At 35.6% G+C, this 15,512-nt stretch overlaps 1 long non-coding RNA gene across 1 annotated transcript; it reads right to left on the minus strand.

Annotated features, from left to right (window-relative positions):
* Window positions 1-682: 682 nt before the first annotated feature.
* On the minus strand, window positions 683-14,356 carry LOC136035240 (uncharacterized). The gene is made up of 2 exons (XR_010619374.1): window positions 14,214-14,356; window positions 683-882 (listed from the first exon to the last, which is right to left on the minus strand). It is a non-coding gene; the product is annotated as an uncharacterized LOC136035240 (long non-coding RNA).
* Between the last annotated feature and the right edge of the window lie 1,156 nt (window positions 14,357-15,512).

Consider the following 15,512-nt stretch of genomic DNA (forward strand, 5'->3'; position numbering starts at 1 on the left):
GTTGTTGTCCCCAATGCTTTAAGAAAGACTACTTTAGAACAAAAGTGATTGGGATGGAATAGACGATATTTCTCAAAAATGGAAGAACTGATTGATGTGCCATTGCTTTAAACAATGCAATTTTCATGTCTTCTAAGGCATTTGGTTGCACATTTATTACGCTCACAGATACTTACAGTATATCACTACAAAATTTTAGCGTCAAGACCGCCAAGACGGTATCCATGGGAGGAGGGGGAGTACAAGGTTTGAACACCCTTCCTGAAAGTTTTGTAAAGCTCGTAAACAGAAGTCCATATAAACAAATTTTGATCGTTTTTTTAATTTTTTCCCTCATCCCCCCACAAAAATCCTGGATACGCCGTTGAAGCATGGACTTCATAAAAACACAAGGTTTTCATTTCTTCCCACACATTGGTAACACTTGCACAGCTCCCAAGAAAAACATTAAGTAAAAGGGACTTCAAAAGAAAACCTTAAAAAAAAAAAAAAATGGTTGCAAACAAATCTACTTTTAGCTTTTATTTAAGACTTTTTCTTTCTAAGTTTCGCTTCAGATTTTCTTTTTACCATTTTGTTCCTGACAATATATTCAAGCATCAATGGACATTCTTTAATTAAATAAATAGTTTTAAAATCAATAACATATTTTTTTTTAAATTAACTCTAACTAAATATCAAATATAATCCAATATTTATATTTCCTATTCTAGCTCACAGCACTATAGACTTCCTTGCAATTTTCCACTGGTTTCTGAAGCTTCTAAATCACTTTTAAGTTCCTTTGTCACTTGGATTTGCTTTTGAAGCATGTGTAAATTTTCGATTTTCTTTCTTTCTTGCCTTTCTTGGTCTCTTATCACTCCTTCGTGCATTCTTTGCCTTAAGATAAAAAAAAAACTAAACAAAACAGCAAAACTAAATTCAAAGATAAAGCAACTTCATAGTGGACTGTAATCTTGAGGATGGGGTCAGTAGGGATTAGCCTTTACAACAAAACTCTTGAAATTTTTTTACCCGAATACCAGCCTCATTGGCGTCAATACAGGGGGACGCCCCTCATAGGTTTTTGCATACACATCTCCCTTTACGGGTCAGAAAAATACATTTTGTCCATCCCCAAAATTTTCATACTTTAAAATCACTGACTAGCGTACGAACCTATTGAAAATATGTTCCGAGACCACACTGGCAATACATGACATGTGAAAAAAAGGAAGAGAAAAGACTTATAATTCCTTTTAACTTTACAAATAATTTTATTAAAATGATAAAAAATAATAATTTAAAAAACAAAAATAGAATAATAAAAAACACATTTTATAAAATAACAATTACATAAAAATAAAACATGCTTGCTGAGCTCAATCTTTGTTTGATTTCTCAATGACTTCATATACTCTTCGTTTTCTGTCAAAAAAGCTACTGAAAAAATATTTGGTTTTCAAATTTCTGGCCTATAAGTCTGGTAAGCAAACAGGCTACCACTGAAAAAAAAAATAGTCAACGCTTTGTGGTAAGAAAAAAATATCAATTAACAACTCACATGTTTTCAATTTATGTAAAGCTACCTTCATGGTTATCAAGAATAACTAGAAGGGACCAAACAAAAAATCTTACAAGTAAAAATACGAAACTCTTTAAAAATCAAAATTATGATCTTAATCAACCTCTTTTATCTGCTGAAAGAGGTGTTTTTATGAATTTTTTTGAAGAAATATCACAGATTAAAATTTCATTTTTCCGGTTTAAAGTTAAATTTGAACCAACGGAACTTAGGTTATTTGGGCTCTATCTTTCTATTGGCCAATATTTAGGCCATCAGACATTTTGAAGGAGATTTCTTTTTATTAAATTACCAAAAAATGACGGAGTGAAAATTATTGTTTGTTTTCACAAAAGAAAGGTTCACGAAATGTTTTCAAAAAAGAAAGGTTTAAGTTAATAATGAAAAGTTATCTGAAAAGTTGGTTGAATATGGATTCTGTCAAGTTTTACAACTCCTTTTACAGGATTGATCCATGTTAGATGAAGGGTGGAACTAGGAACGGGAAAATACGTACATTTTGAGTTTCATCGCAGATGCTATTTGATGCTACATCACATATACTTCATTTACATTTGCTACATTTATACATAGGCTCTTAAACTTTAGGCAAATAAAAAATAACGTTTTGGCGACAATTTTCTCCATGGACAGTACTATTTTAAAAGTGATCACATTGACTGACGATATAATAATTCCAAATAACTAAAAATAAGGATGATTTCAAACTATGAAAGAATTTCAGGCAATAGAAAATACTATCTTTATAAGTGAGCAATAATTGTGTCTTTATTCTATTTCTTGAAAACGGCTGAATATTTTTCTGAGAAAATTGGTATGTTGGGATATTGTTGGGTATGTTGGGATATATGTTGGGATAAAACGATCTAGAAAGGTCAGAAGTCTGAGAGAATTCGTTAAGAGCCTTAAATCTGGTTTTGTAAATGCACTATGTACATCATGTAAGCATTTCTCATGACATCAGATTTATATAATATAATGTCTGTTGAAAGGCCCAAAAAACGAAAATTTGCAGTTGCAGTTACTATAAATGATGATTCTTTGGAACCTACACCTGAACTATGAAACGCGATAAGATGTAAAAATCGACAACCTGGACCATCAATTGTGACAACACCAATACGAGCAGCTAAAGCAAAGGCCATTGATAAATTGTCAGATAATCAAAATCAAAAAACATGTCAAAAATGAAAACATGTCAAAAATGAAAATGATGAGCAAAGATACGAGCTGTTAGAAGATACGTGAAAACGACAATTAGAGCGTGTCAAAAATGGAATGAAGTGCAAAGACACATGCAGTTAGAAGACATGCGACACCGAGCATGTGAGCGAGTCAAAAATGAAATGAAGAACAAATACACACGTGGTTAGAAGAACAGTGGCGACGTGTCAAAAAAGAAATGAAAAGCAAAGACACGCGCAGTTAGAAAACATGCGACACCAAACATGTGAGCAAGTCAATGAAAATCAATCTAGAAAGTGAGAATCAAAACGTATCAAAACGGAAAAAGATAGCGATGGTGATTGGGTTTGGGATTTCGACATGGATAAGGTCATCAATGCCTACCATACCTTTGTTAAAAAAAAACAAAGGTTGGGCGATATGCATTTCGTAATGACGAAATACAAGCCGAGGTAATGCGAACCAAACAAATTGAAAATGATAGCGATGATTATTATGTTTTTGATTTTGGCATGATTCAGGTCATCAATACTTACCATACCTTTTAAAATCAAAAACCTGGCCTAGATAAATTGTTGGAAGAAAAAGAAGTTTTTGTCCCACCATCTCAACAATTAAAAGATACAAAGGTTCGGCGATGTGTCTTTCATAATGACAAAAGACAAGCCGAGGCAAAAGAAGGTTTTGTCCAAACACCTGAACAATTAAAAGAAACAAAGGTTCGGCGATATGTCTTTCATAATGACAAAAGACAAGCCGAAACAAAAGTTTAAGGTCCAATGAAAAACGTAATTTAAAAAAGGCATTATCGTTTGGACGTCTTAACATCAAGAAAAGTCTCAAACTGTCTGCATTTAGAAGACAAGCGACAGTGAGAACCCATTTATAAAAGCCTGCCACGAACCGAGTGGCAGGAACCGGCGGCGAAGCCATCGGGATCCCGGTACTAATATATAAGCTGGATAAACAAACTAAAAATTATTCTCTCCCAGTAACTCAAGTGCAAGTGAACCTGGACATATAATACATAGCACACAATACTACAGCAAACATTAATCAACCACTAGTGAACCGTAGCATAGTATACATACACGTTAATGGGCCATTAGCACAGAGTGCACACTTTTTCACATTTTTTTACTGCAGTAAAATTTCAACAAATTATGATAGCCTTACATGTACTTTTGTGGATTTCCTAGGGTGAGATTGAGCTCTCAAAGGGGAGGATACAAATCTCCTCTCTAGGTATCGTGTGCCCATGCCTGATTTTTTTTTTTTTTTTTTTTTTTTTTTTTTTTATGAGTCCTGAAGCAACAGGGAATAAATATAAGCCAATAAAGAAAGAGGGAAAAGTTTACAAAAGCATATATATATATATATATATATATATATATATATATATATATATATATATATATATATATATATATATATATATATATATATATATATATATATATATATATATATATATATATATATATATATATATATATTAACTGTGAAGCCAATTTTAGTGCAGAAAAGAAAATAAATTGTAAGATTCAGCCTCTCAAATGAAGAAGCTCTTGCATTCTTTTAAAAGCATTATAGTGAGTCAAACATAAAATCTGCAAAAACATCAAAATGAGCATTATCCTGAAAAGAATTTATGGCTCGAAAAATTGGCACGAAAACACACCACAGTCGAGTAACAATCATTTCTTTTTTTTGCAGCGACGTCCATTGACAAAAAATTTATATTGGGATAAAATATGTTTTTCGAAATCTGAAGAGAGGGCGAAGGCAAGTTTGTCTTTTCTTCAAAGAAAAACTATTTTTCCCAGTGAAAATACATCCAAAAATGTGTTTTCAAAATCAAGAAACTCCCTCATATATGTAATATGAGGGGGGTTCACACCCTCGTCAACACCTCGTCAACCAATGTTGTTAAATAATAGCCATTATAAATAATAATTTATTTTTCGGCCAATCTTAGAATTTAATATTAACTTAAGCAGCTTCTTAACTATGATTTTTATGTGGTTATAAACCAAAAAATATTGTGTCTTCGGCTTGTGGTTGTTATTAAATTAAAAAAAAAAAAAAAAATTCCAACTGAAAGTAAGGAACAACGTTAAAACTTAGAACTAACAGAAATTATTACGTATACGAGGGGCCTGTCCCCCTTCTCAGTACCTCACTCTTTACGCTAATGTTTGACTTTTTGTCCCAATTACTTATGAATGTCCCCTGAATCCCAAAAGCTGCTTAAATAGAATACTTAGCCGTTTTGAAACTACTAAACATACTTTAGCGTAAATAGCAAAACGAATCCCCTCATATACGTAATAGTCTCTGTTCGTTTTAAATTTTAATGTTGCTCCTTACTCTCAGTTAACAAAACTTGTTTTTTAAAATTTAATTTCTGAATGTTTTTTTTTTAATAATGCTGGGAAATCCAGCATTCATGGAAATTCTCCTGCCCATGAAAAATTCCTGCATGGAAAAATCCTCCAACGTAACCCTCTCCCCCCGACCCACCCCCCGTGGGGTGGGTATTATTTATTTCTTATATATTTATATATCTTATTTATATTATTTATATATATATATATTCTTATTATTATCCAATATAGCTAATGGCAACCGATTTTACTGACAACTTATAAAAACAATTGCCTACTCTTTGAAATAAAGTTGTTTTCATTGGCTGTTAATATATATATATATATATATATATATATATATATATATATATATATATATATATATATCTATACATATAAAAATAAGTTGTCTGTCTGTGTGTCTGTCTGTGGATCAGGTGACGTCATGATTCTGTGTTGACTGACGTCATGAAATTAGTTGTCGTCATTTTTGCTTTGACGGTGACGTCATTCAAGATATTTAAGACATATGTTCACGTAGAAATCTATTAATGTTTAAGTTTACAATGACTGATGAACTTACCATGGCAAAAGCCGATGAAGATGCTCAAAGAGTCTATGCCAAAAAACTTGCTGCTGATAGAGAAAGTCAGAAAAGAAAGCGTGCCGAGGAATCAAAAGAACAGCAAGGAAACAGGCTTGAGGCTGATAGAGAAAGAAAGAACAGAAAGCGTGCCGAGGAATCAAAAGAACAGCAAGGAAACAGGCTTGAGGCTGATAGAGAAAGAAAGAACAGAAAGCGTGCCGAGGAATCAAAAGAACAGCAAGGAAACAGGCTTGAGGCTGATAGAGAAAAAAAGAACAGAAAGCGTGCCGAGGAACTACCAGAGCAACGCGGAAGCAGACTTGCTGCTAAAAGAGAAAGTGAAAAAAGAAGGCGTGCCGAGGAATTACAAGAACAGCAAGAAATCAGGCTTGCTGCTGATAGAGAAAGTAAGAAAAGAAAGCGTGCCGAGGAATCACAAGAACAGCAAGAAATCAGGCTTGCTGCTGATAGAGAAAGTAAGAAAAGAAAGCGTGCCGAGGAATCAGAGCAACCTGAAAGTTATCGCCTGGCATTCAGGTACAACCCAGTCGATGATTATAGCTTGAGTAGATGTGTTCAAATCGGGACAATGTCTAAAATTTGTCACTATTGCAAGGCCTTGAAATTCAATGGTGAAACAATGGGAATGTGTTGCGCCTCAGGAAAAGTTAAACTTCCTCTATTGGCTGCACCACCAGAGCCATTGAAGACGAATGAATGCTTGCCTGAAAAATTCTAATTTATGGGCACACGTAAAAATATTAAAATTAACTACAAATATGCGTGTCCGATTGCAAAACGATGACTCTGGTCAAACATTTTCAGATCAATTGCTGACAATTGGAAACGGACCAATCTTGGGCCTGGCTTTGTTTAAAATTTCAATTAATGATACTCCACGAATTGTAAGAGATAAGACAATCCTTTATGTTGATGGTTTGAAACTTGTTGAATCTGAAGAGTTTTGTAGTATTAACCACCTAGCCCACATTTGCTTTCCCCTTGCAAGTGTTAATGCTACACCAAGTGCTTTGCTTTGCTTATTGTGTATTTCATATTATAGGGTCATAATTAAATAAAAAAAAACTAATTTTTTTAGCTGAAAGTAAGGAGCGACATTAAAACTTAAAACGAACAGAAATTACTCCGTATATGAAATGGGTTGTCCCCTCCGCAATCTCTCGCTCTTTACGCTAAAGCTTTTAATTGTTTTAAAAAATAGAATTGTGGCAAAGAGTCAAACTTTAGCGTAAAGAGCGAGGGATAGCGTGGGAGGGGGCCTAGATGCCCTCCAATTTTTTGGTCACTTAAAAAGGGCACTAGAACTTTTCATTTCCGTTAGAATGAGCCCTCTTGCGACATTCTAGGACCACTTGGTCAACACGATGACCCCTGGGAAAAAAAAAACAAACAAACAAATAAACACGCACCCGTGATTTGTCTTCTGGCAAAAAATACAAAATTCCACATTTTTGTAGATAGGAGCTCGAAACTTCTACAGTAGGGTTCTCTGATACGCTGAATCTGATGGTGTCATTTTTGTTAAGATTCTACGACTTTTAGGGGGTGTTTCCCCCTATTTTCTTAAATAAGGCAAATTTTCTCAGGCTCGTAACTTTTGATGGGTAAGACTAAACTTGATGAAACTTATATATTTAAAATCAGCATTAAAATGCGATTCTTTTGATGTAGCTATTGATATCAAAATTCCATTTTCTAGAGTTTTGGTTACTATTGAGCCGGGTCGCTCCTTACTACAGTTCATTACTACGAACTGTTTGATAAAAGATAGGAATCAACATACACATGGTGTCAGAAGTGGGATATGAACCCACGCCCTCTTTCGAGGACCAGACAATGGTGTCAGAAATAGAAATCTAAAATGGATGTCCAACAGCCTTCAATCAATTGGAATGCACACAATTTGGACAGTGAATGGACCCATGCTACACTTATGTTCCATTGTCCTTTAGCAAGAAAGACTAAAAAAAGTGCAATGTGCTTAACTCCTTATCTGGGTTAGAGATAGAGGACGTGAAATATTCAAAACATTTGATATTCCAGTTGCTAAAGTGGATAAAATAGCAGCATATATTAAAAATTTGAAAGATTATGCTGCACCAAAACGCAACCAAGTTTCCTCACGGTATGGGTTTCAGAAAAGAGAACAACTGAAACAGAAAATATGGACAAACTCATTGCCAAAATTAAGATACCTTGTCAAAGTCTATGGCTATACTGAGGAAAGTGAAATGATTCAGGACAAAATTCTCTGCAGTATAAAAAATACAAAAATCTATGAGACATTGTTAGCAGATGATGATCAACTAACGCTTAAAAGGGCCATAACACTCTGCAGAACTATGAAACGACCCAAGTGCAACTAAAAGCATTTGAAGAAAAACGAAAAATAAATCAAGAAACTGGAAAAAGCCAATAGCCAAAATCCCAGAGGGCTATTTTTGTGGTGGGCAATTTAATAAGCGTTTTGTCTGCTCTGCAAAAGGGAAGTTTTGCACAGAATGATCCAAGTGAAGAATTAGACTTATGTCTGAACCGGGATAATGGCAAGGATGAAGCCTATGCAACCATAACCATTAACAGAAGGAGAAAGGTAGATTTTAAGGTTGATGCTGGTGCCAAAGCAAACTTGATCCTGAGGCATTTCCTGAATAAGCTATCCCCTAAGGCAGTGTTGCAGACAACCAGACATAGACTCACAAGTTACTCTGGTTCCCAGATACCTTCACTTGGAACTTGTGACCTCTGGTGCAGCTACTAACAAGGACACATTCAACTCCAGACACTCCACGTAGTGGCATCGAGAACCACTCCTATTACTGGGCTGAAATCAAGCAAAGACTTGAATTGGGTGAAACTTATCCTCAATGTTGAGATGCAGAAGCAACTAGGCTATATCATCTAAGAAGCACACCACAGGGTTATAATGACATTTTTGAAGGGATTGGGAAGCTTGCAGGAGTGTGAAATATATTTGAAAGAAGATGCCACCCCTACAGTACACCCTGCAATAAAGATGCCCACATCAATGAGAGACAAGCTCAAGGACAAGCTTTCCCGCCTTGGAGCTAGAAATAATTGAGAAAGTCAGCCAACCAACTGAGTGGGTTAATCCTATGGTTATGATTAAGAAAGATGGAAGCATAGCCTATGTCTCTGCATTGACCCAGTTTCCTAAATAAAGCAATGAAACAATCCTACTATCTGATCCCAACCTTTGATAATGATGTTAGTTACCTGGATAGAGCTGTTAACTCCACAAAGCTAGATGCACAATCAGGCTATGGATACTTCAACTGTCTGAAAAGACATCATACCTTAAAACGCTTAGCACAGTCTATGGCAGATGTCACTGGAAAAGGTACCCTTTTGGATTAGTATCAGCACAAGACAAGTTCCAGCAAAGAATGGAACAGGCATTTGAGAGCCTCTAAGGGCTATGCATTCTAGTTGATGATCTCATACTCAATGGAAGAACCCAGAAAGAACATGATCACAGGCTTGAAGAAGTCCCAAAGCGCGCCAGGAAGTCTGGTCTAAATCACTCATACATTCATCTTTCTGATGGCGCTTCACTGTTCTGCTGTAGCGTGTTTGATGAGCTCCTGCAGTAGGAGTTTCAGACCAGTGTTCGGGCTAGCCTTGAGAGTGCTGGTTGTGAAAATTGGGCTTGAAACTGCATTATAACTCAGGAGCGTTTGTTTTAAAGTACATGGCTCAAAGGGATGGGAGGAGTGACATGTTGGTGTTATGGCATGAGGCAAAGCACTTGGTTTGGAGGAAAAGGTGACCCTATCCTGTGCCATTTGTACCTCCTTTTCTACAGTAACTTTTTCCAATGATTCATTGGTACCTGGATTACTACTCCTTGGGCACTGAACTGCTGATATCACTTCAGGCAGTGAGGGATAGGGCCAGGATATATGAATCTAGTTATTTCTTAGCAAGGACCTGGTCACTGTTCTTACAAGGCTTGAACTTTGATTTTTGCTGTATGACACAACTTTTGCTTTGGTCAATTCCCCACTATCCTTTTTTTTGTATGAAAACCTTATCCCTGCACAAAGTTTTGGCAGTTCTTTTGTTCTTTTGTCATAATAGGATTTTTGTCACATCTAGTGTTTTATTTGATTTTATGTGAATACATTTTGAGGAATAGTTTTTTTTTCAGATGTGGGCATGTGCAAGGCAGAACCAATCAAAGTTGACAGCCCATTAGCAGCTGAGCAGGGAAAGCCAACCCATCAACCAGTGTGTTCTAGTACTCTAGAATACCAATGTAAGGATCACATTCCACTCTCAAGGGACTTCGAAAGAATTCTCTTGCATATTTAGACTGCTTTCTCTATAAGTCCATTTGAACTTGGGTACATGGAACTTGACGCCTTGCTCTCTATTCCCCATGATTCTGTAAAAACTTCCATTTTATGTGATGATAGCTCAGGCCTGTTGTCTGGTCTCATCAACTGCAGCATGCCACGATAGGCAAAGTGGGCCTTTAGCTTCTTAATGACCTTCCTTAAAGTTGTGCATGGTAGCTCATCTATTTCAAAATGGCGGCTGTAGTAGTCAGCAGTGAACAGATATTGTTGTTTGTTCCACTCAAACCAGTCAATTACTATATGCTGCCATGGTAGGATGGGAATGCTGACATTGGTCAGTGGTTCTTTTGTGTTGTTTGGAGCAAACTTTGTGCAGGTTTCACATTTTTTAGTATAATTTCCAATATCAAGATTCAGACAAGGCCAATACACGAGCATACAAGCTCTCTGTTGATTTTTTTCATGCCAAAATGGGCAGCATGGAGCTATGCCAAAATGTCCTTTTGGAGACATGCTGGAATGACGATTCTCGGACCCTTGAACAGCAGTCTGTTAACAGCTGCTAGTTTATGTTGAATATCCCACAATGGTATGATGTCAACAGGGCAAAGATTTTGCGAGGTTGTCCAACCTTCCTTGAGCGTAGTTCTTAGTTGGACCAGCTGCAGGTGTCATTGTGACTTTTCCTTGATTTCTCAGATTTTAATATTGCTGAGAGGCAGACTGTTTGTTATGAGGTGAACAAAGACTTCAATATCTGTATGCAGCTCCTCATCAGTGCTGGGCAGGTGCAGGTGCGATAGAGCAACAGCTACAGAAATTTCAGAGCCAGGAGTGTAGTGAACTGAGAGGTCATATGGTTGAAATTGAATCATGAGTCTTTGCATCCTGGCAGGTGCATTGAGAAGTGGCTTCAAGAGTATGGCTTCTAATGTATGATGGTCTGTTGTCACATTCACTTTTCTGCTGTAGATGAAATGGTGAAAATGTTTATATGCATAAACAATTGCATAGAGCTCATTTTTATGCAGTGAGTAATTTTGCTCTCTTTTATTCAATGCTTTGGATGCATAACCAAATATTTTGTCATTTGCTGATATATCTGCTCCAAGGCCATATTTTGAGGCATCCACTTTTAATTTGATAGTCCTGTAGCTATTATCAAAGAATGCTAATCTGGACACAATTGAATGCTTGACATCCATGATGCTGCTTCTGTAGAGCAAAAGACTCTTGTTTTAGCAAGTCTCTGAGGGTTTTTTTTTTTTAAGAAAGGCCAGGAATGTACCTTGGATGGAAATTCAACATTCCAAATAATGTTTGGAGCTCTCCCTTTGTTTTAGATTTGGGCACATCATTAATGGCTTGGAGCTTCTTGGGGTCTGGCTTGATGCCATCTTTGCTGATCATATTACCAAAATAGTAAACATTTTCCAGACAAAACTGACACTTGCTTTTGTTGAACTTTATAACAGACTTCCTGGCTCATTTCAGGACTTCTTCAAGCCAGTTCTTTTCAAGTTCCATAGATTAGGAGATTGATACAGCAGAACAGTGAAACCCATCAGAAAGATGAATGACACAGCCTGCATGTGCTTTCCCCTTGCAAGTGTTCATGCTATCCCATGTACTTTGCTTTGTGTTGTTTATTGTGTTTTATATTATAGGTGCTTGGGTCATAATAAAAGATTGAAATCAACTTCTAGCAAGTTGTTACTAACAAGGGCTTCTACTTAGGAAGACCTAAATGCACCCCTCAACTAGGGCCTAAAAGTGTTGTTTTTTAGGGGATTTGTATAATAGAAAGTAAATAGAGAGTAAAACTCTTTAGCACTTCAGACCATTTCCACTACCTATGTACAATGCATAATTGTTGAGGTTCCCTTTGAATTGCAGGTATTTCTTTGTTTGCAAGTTTATTGAAGCAACCCATTATGTGCACCCCCCCCCCCTAAAGAAAATCCTGGAACAATTTTCTCTCAGAAAATCTAATTTAGAATAACAAATTTCAAGACATTAAACTGTCTAATAACAAGACAAAGAGCCTGAGTCATAGATCTCAGCAAAGAATATCTAAACAGGTTTTTTGGAAGCAACCCAGAAAAATGTATAGATTGGCTGTCCAAGATTCAAGTCTTTTGTCCCAGTATTGGACATGTTGCAATCCAATAAAAGATACTGTCTGTGTCCCAGTACTGATTGCTTTACCCTATACAGTAATACATATTTTCAAAACCTTGTGACAAAACTAAAGCCTATAAACTACAAAACTACAAACTGTGAATATAAACTGTGACAAACTGTGAATATAAACTGTGCCTATAAACTGTGACAAAACTACCTATAAATTCAATCTCTTTTTTCAGAATACAAAAGAAAAGTGATCTTTCCCAAAAAGAGGTCTTTTAGGTAAAATTCTAATTGATTGACTTCTCAGAAATGGGTTAGGTTAGGAAAATGAAACTTTCAGGGATGGGTCTACAGACTAGAGTATGTCCCAGGAAGGTATTTTGAAGTACCTACCTCCACTCCTTCTCCCTCTAGAGGGCCTTGACCTTTGATGACCTTCAAAATATATGTTATAAAAGTGAAACCTTGAAAAAAGATCTCTTCTCCTTGAATGAAGTACAACAAAATTGTTTTCAGCTTCACAACTTTGCTTAATCCCAATTTATAAGATTTTAAAAATATGCAAATACATTTCCTAAATTTGGAAAAAAAAAATAAAATACTAATATGGCTCAGAATTCTACTCAAATAACAGGAATTACATTTTCAGAACTAAAGGTCAGAGAAAAGGCAACTGGTAACTGAAAATTAAGGTAAAATGTTGTTTTGTCAAAATTTTAATAGGTATAGACCCATCATGTAGGCAAATTTCAGGGCCCTCTAGAGGGAGAAGGAGTGGAGGTGGTTACTTCAAAATACCTTCCCAGGAATGGTAAAATTGGTGCAAACAGTATTACTGGCTTTCATATAAAGTGAATATACCACTCAATGCCTTTTTTAATGCTGTTTACAAATATAATAATTGCTTACTGCAAATTCAGATTTAAGCACTTTTTGACCTCTTAAAAATGACCTATATATGGGGTCATTATAAATCTGTAATAGTTTAGAAACAAATTTGGGCTATATATTTGCACATCAGGGGGGGGGGGAAAGCATAGCATATATTAAATACATAAACTAACCATTGCTGGTTTTTTTTATGTGTTTGTGCTATTGCACTGGTGATCTCTCTTCTCACTAAAATTCAATGTGCACAAACACATAAAAAACACAAACAGCAATGGTTAGTTTACATATGTCATATATGCTATGCTTTACCCCCACCCCACCCCCTGATGTGCAAATATATAGCCCAAATTTGTTTCTAAACTATTACAGATTTGTAATGACCCCATATATAGGTCATTTTTAAGAGGTCAAAAATGCTTTAAGAGGCCAAAAAGTGCTTAAATCTGAATTCGCAGTAGAAGCAATTATTACATTTGTAAAGAGCATAAAAAGGCATCGAGTTGTATATTTATTTTATATGAAAGCCAGTAATACTGTTGGCACCAATTTTACCCATACTTTAGCCTTTAGACCTATCCCTGAAAGTTTAATTTTCCTAACCAAACCCCTTCTTGAGATAGCCAAAAGTCAATCAACTAGAATTTTACTATCTTTTACCCTATTAGCCTAGCCTTGTAGCCTAATACCTTCCCTGAGCATGTTTTTTGCCCTGGGTTCATTACTAAAAGTTTCATTTTTCTAACCTAACCCCTTTTAAAGATAGCCAAAAATAGATTGACTGGCATTTTACCAAAGTAACATAGTCAATAGACAAAACAAGGTATACACAAAATGATCTAGTCCATCACTAGATTTGGTTAATGGAGAATCTATTATGGCTATACAATCAAGGGGAAGGAGCAAGACAATCAGGGGAGAGGTCAGATGCACTGTCAAAAGATCATCATAAGGTTTGGAAAGAATATAAAATAAGGAACCTGATGGTCGCCTTTTTATTAGCGTAGGCTATTTCATTTAGAAAATTTAACAGCTTAGCCTGGCCTATAGCTGGATTAATTATTTAGGCTTCAAAGTCTACCTGTCAATGATCTGTTTGATGTGCACGAATGATATTATTCCAAGTGTGGCAGCAATTGATGTACCTAGTGCTATTTTTGACGCCAAAGACATTATTTTGATACAAATCAATCCCGGGTGGGCTACAGCATTCTGTTTATTTGAAATATTTGCGACCAAGTATGCCAACTTTTCGGAATCAAAGTGTCAAATTTACAAAATTGAGACACTTTTAGTCTCTCTCCTGCAAAGCTGCTGGTCAAAAATTTTTGTAGTTTCTTCCTCAATGGTGCAATAGTGATGATCACATTTTTTTGTGGGAATTCACTATCAATTGAAAAAACATGTTGTTTTATAGGATGCTTGACATTTTCTGTATTAAATGTATTTGCTAAACCGTTTTGTTTTCGAATCAGTATAATTAAAGTATTGTATAGTCGCACCGTAAGGATAAAAATTAAGAAATTTTTTCCCACTAAGCAGAGTCTAAATAAATGTATAAACGACATTTATTCTTGATAAAAATAATTACGTATTCATGAATACAATTAAACCACGAATCAAATTTACTTTGACGAGAGAATCATTATGTTCTTCAAAAAATTACCGCTTAAGTTTTACGGTTACTATTCCTAGCGAAAATATTGCAAAATTCTGCTACTCTAACCTTATTGTAGGTAAATGGCATGCTAGAAAGTAGCTAGTAACTGAAACAGATCAAAACCAGATCCGGAGTCTTCTCAACTCTGTTTGATGTCAACCTTGGCCTTGCAGTACCACGTATAAAACTTTATCGTCATCTGTAACCTATTGTTCATGGTCTACCGAAAGAAGAGTCCAGTAAAAAAGTTGAAGACAGTGTGATGACACTAATTAAAGAAAAGCTGGATGTAACTAGCGAATTATCAATAAAAAAGAGCTACAGAATTACTTCTACTGCAGGATATACAGCAAATAAGCGTATCAATCAAAATAATCGACACAAGGAGTCCTCCGTGTTTGCTTCATTAAATTCAGAGAGTTATGTTCAAGCCATAATGAATAATGTTAATAAGCTAAAAGATAGTGTGATAATAATTTCTATGGACCTTCCTCCTGCTTTTAACTTGATTCAAATCTCACTACTCTTGAAATCAAGAGAAATGAAAAAGTCGCATCTTATCGTCTCATTTCGATGGCGTCATAAGTTTATTAATGTGTGGCTAAAAGTTAAGAAAGACAATTTTTCTGCTTGGATAAAATTATATTAGTTTGTTAATATTGTTTGCGCGAAGAATTATATATTGTGTTTGCTTATAGATGAAATATCCTTGATCGAAGAATGGAACAAGTTCATTTTCATTGGTTTGTGTCATGAATAGAAAAATGACCACGGGTCAATGTTG

This window comes from Artemia franciscana, chromosome 14 (genome assembly GCF_032884065.1).
Source record: "Artemia franciscana chromosome 14, ASM3288406v1, whole genome shotgun sequence".
Lineage (NCBI taxonomy): Eukaryota > Metazoa > Arthropoda > Branchiopoda > Anostraca > Artemiidae > Artemia > Artemia franciscana.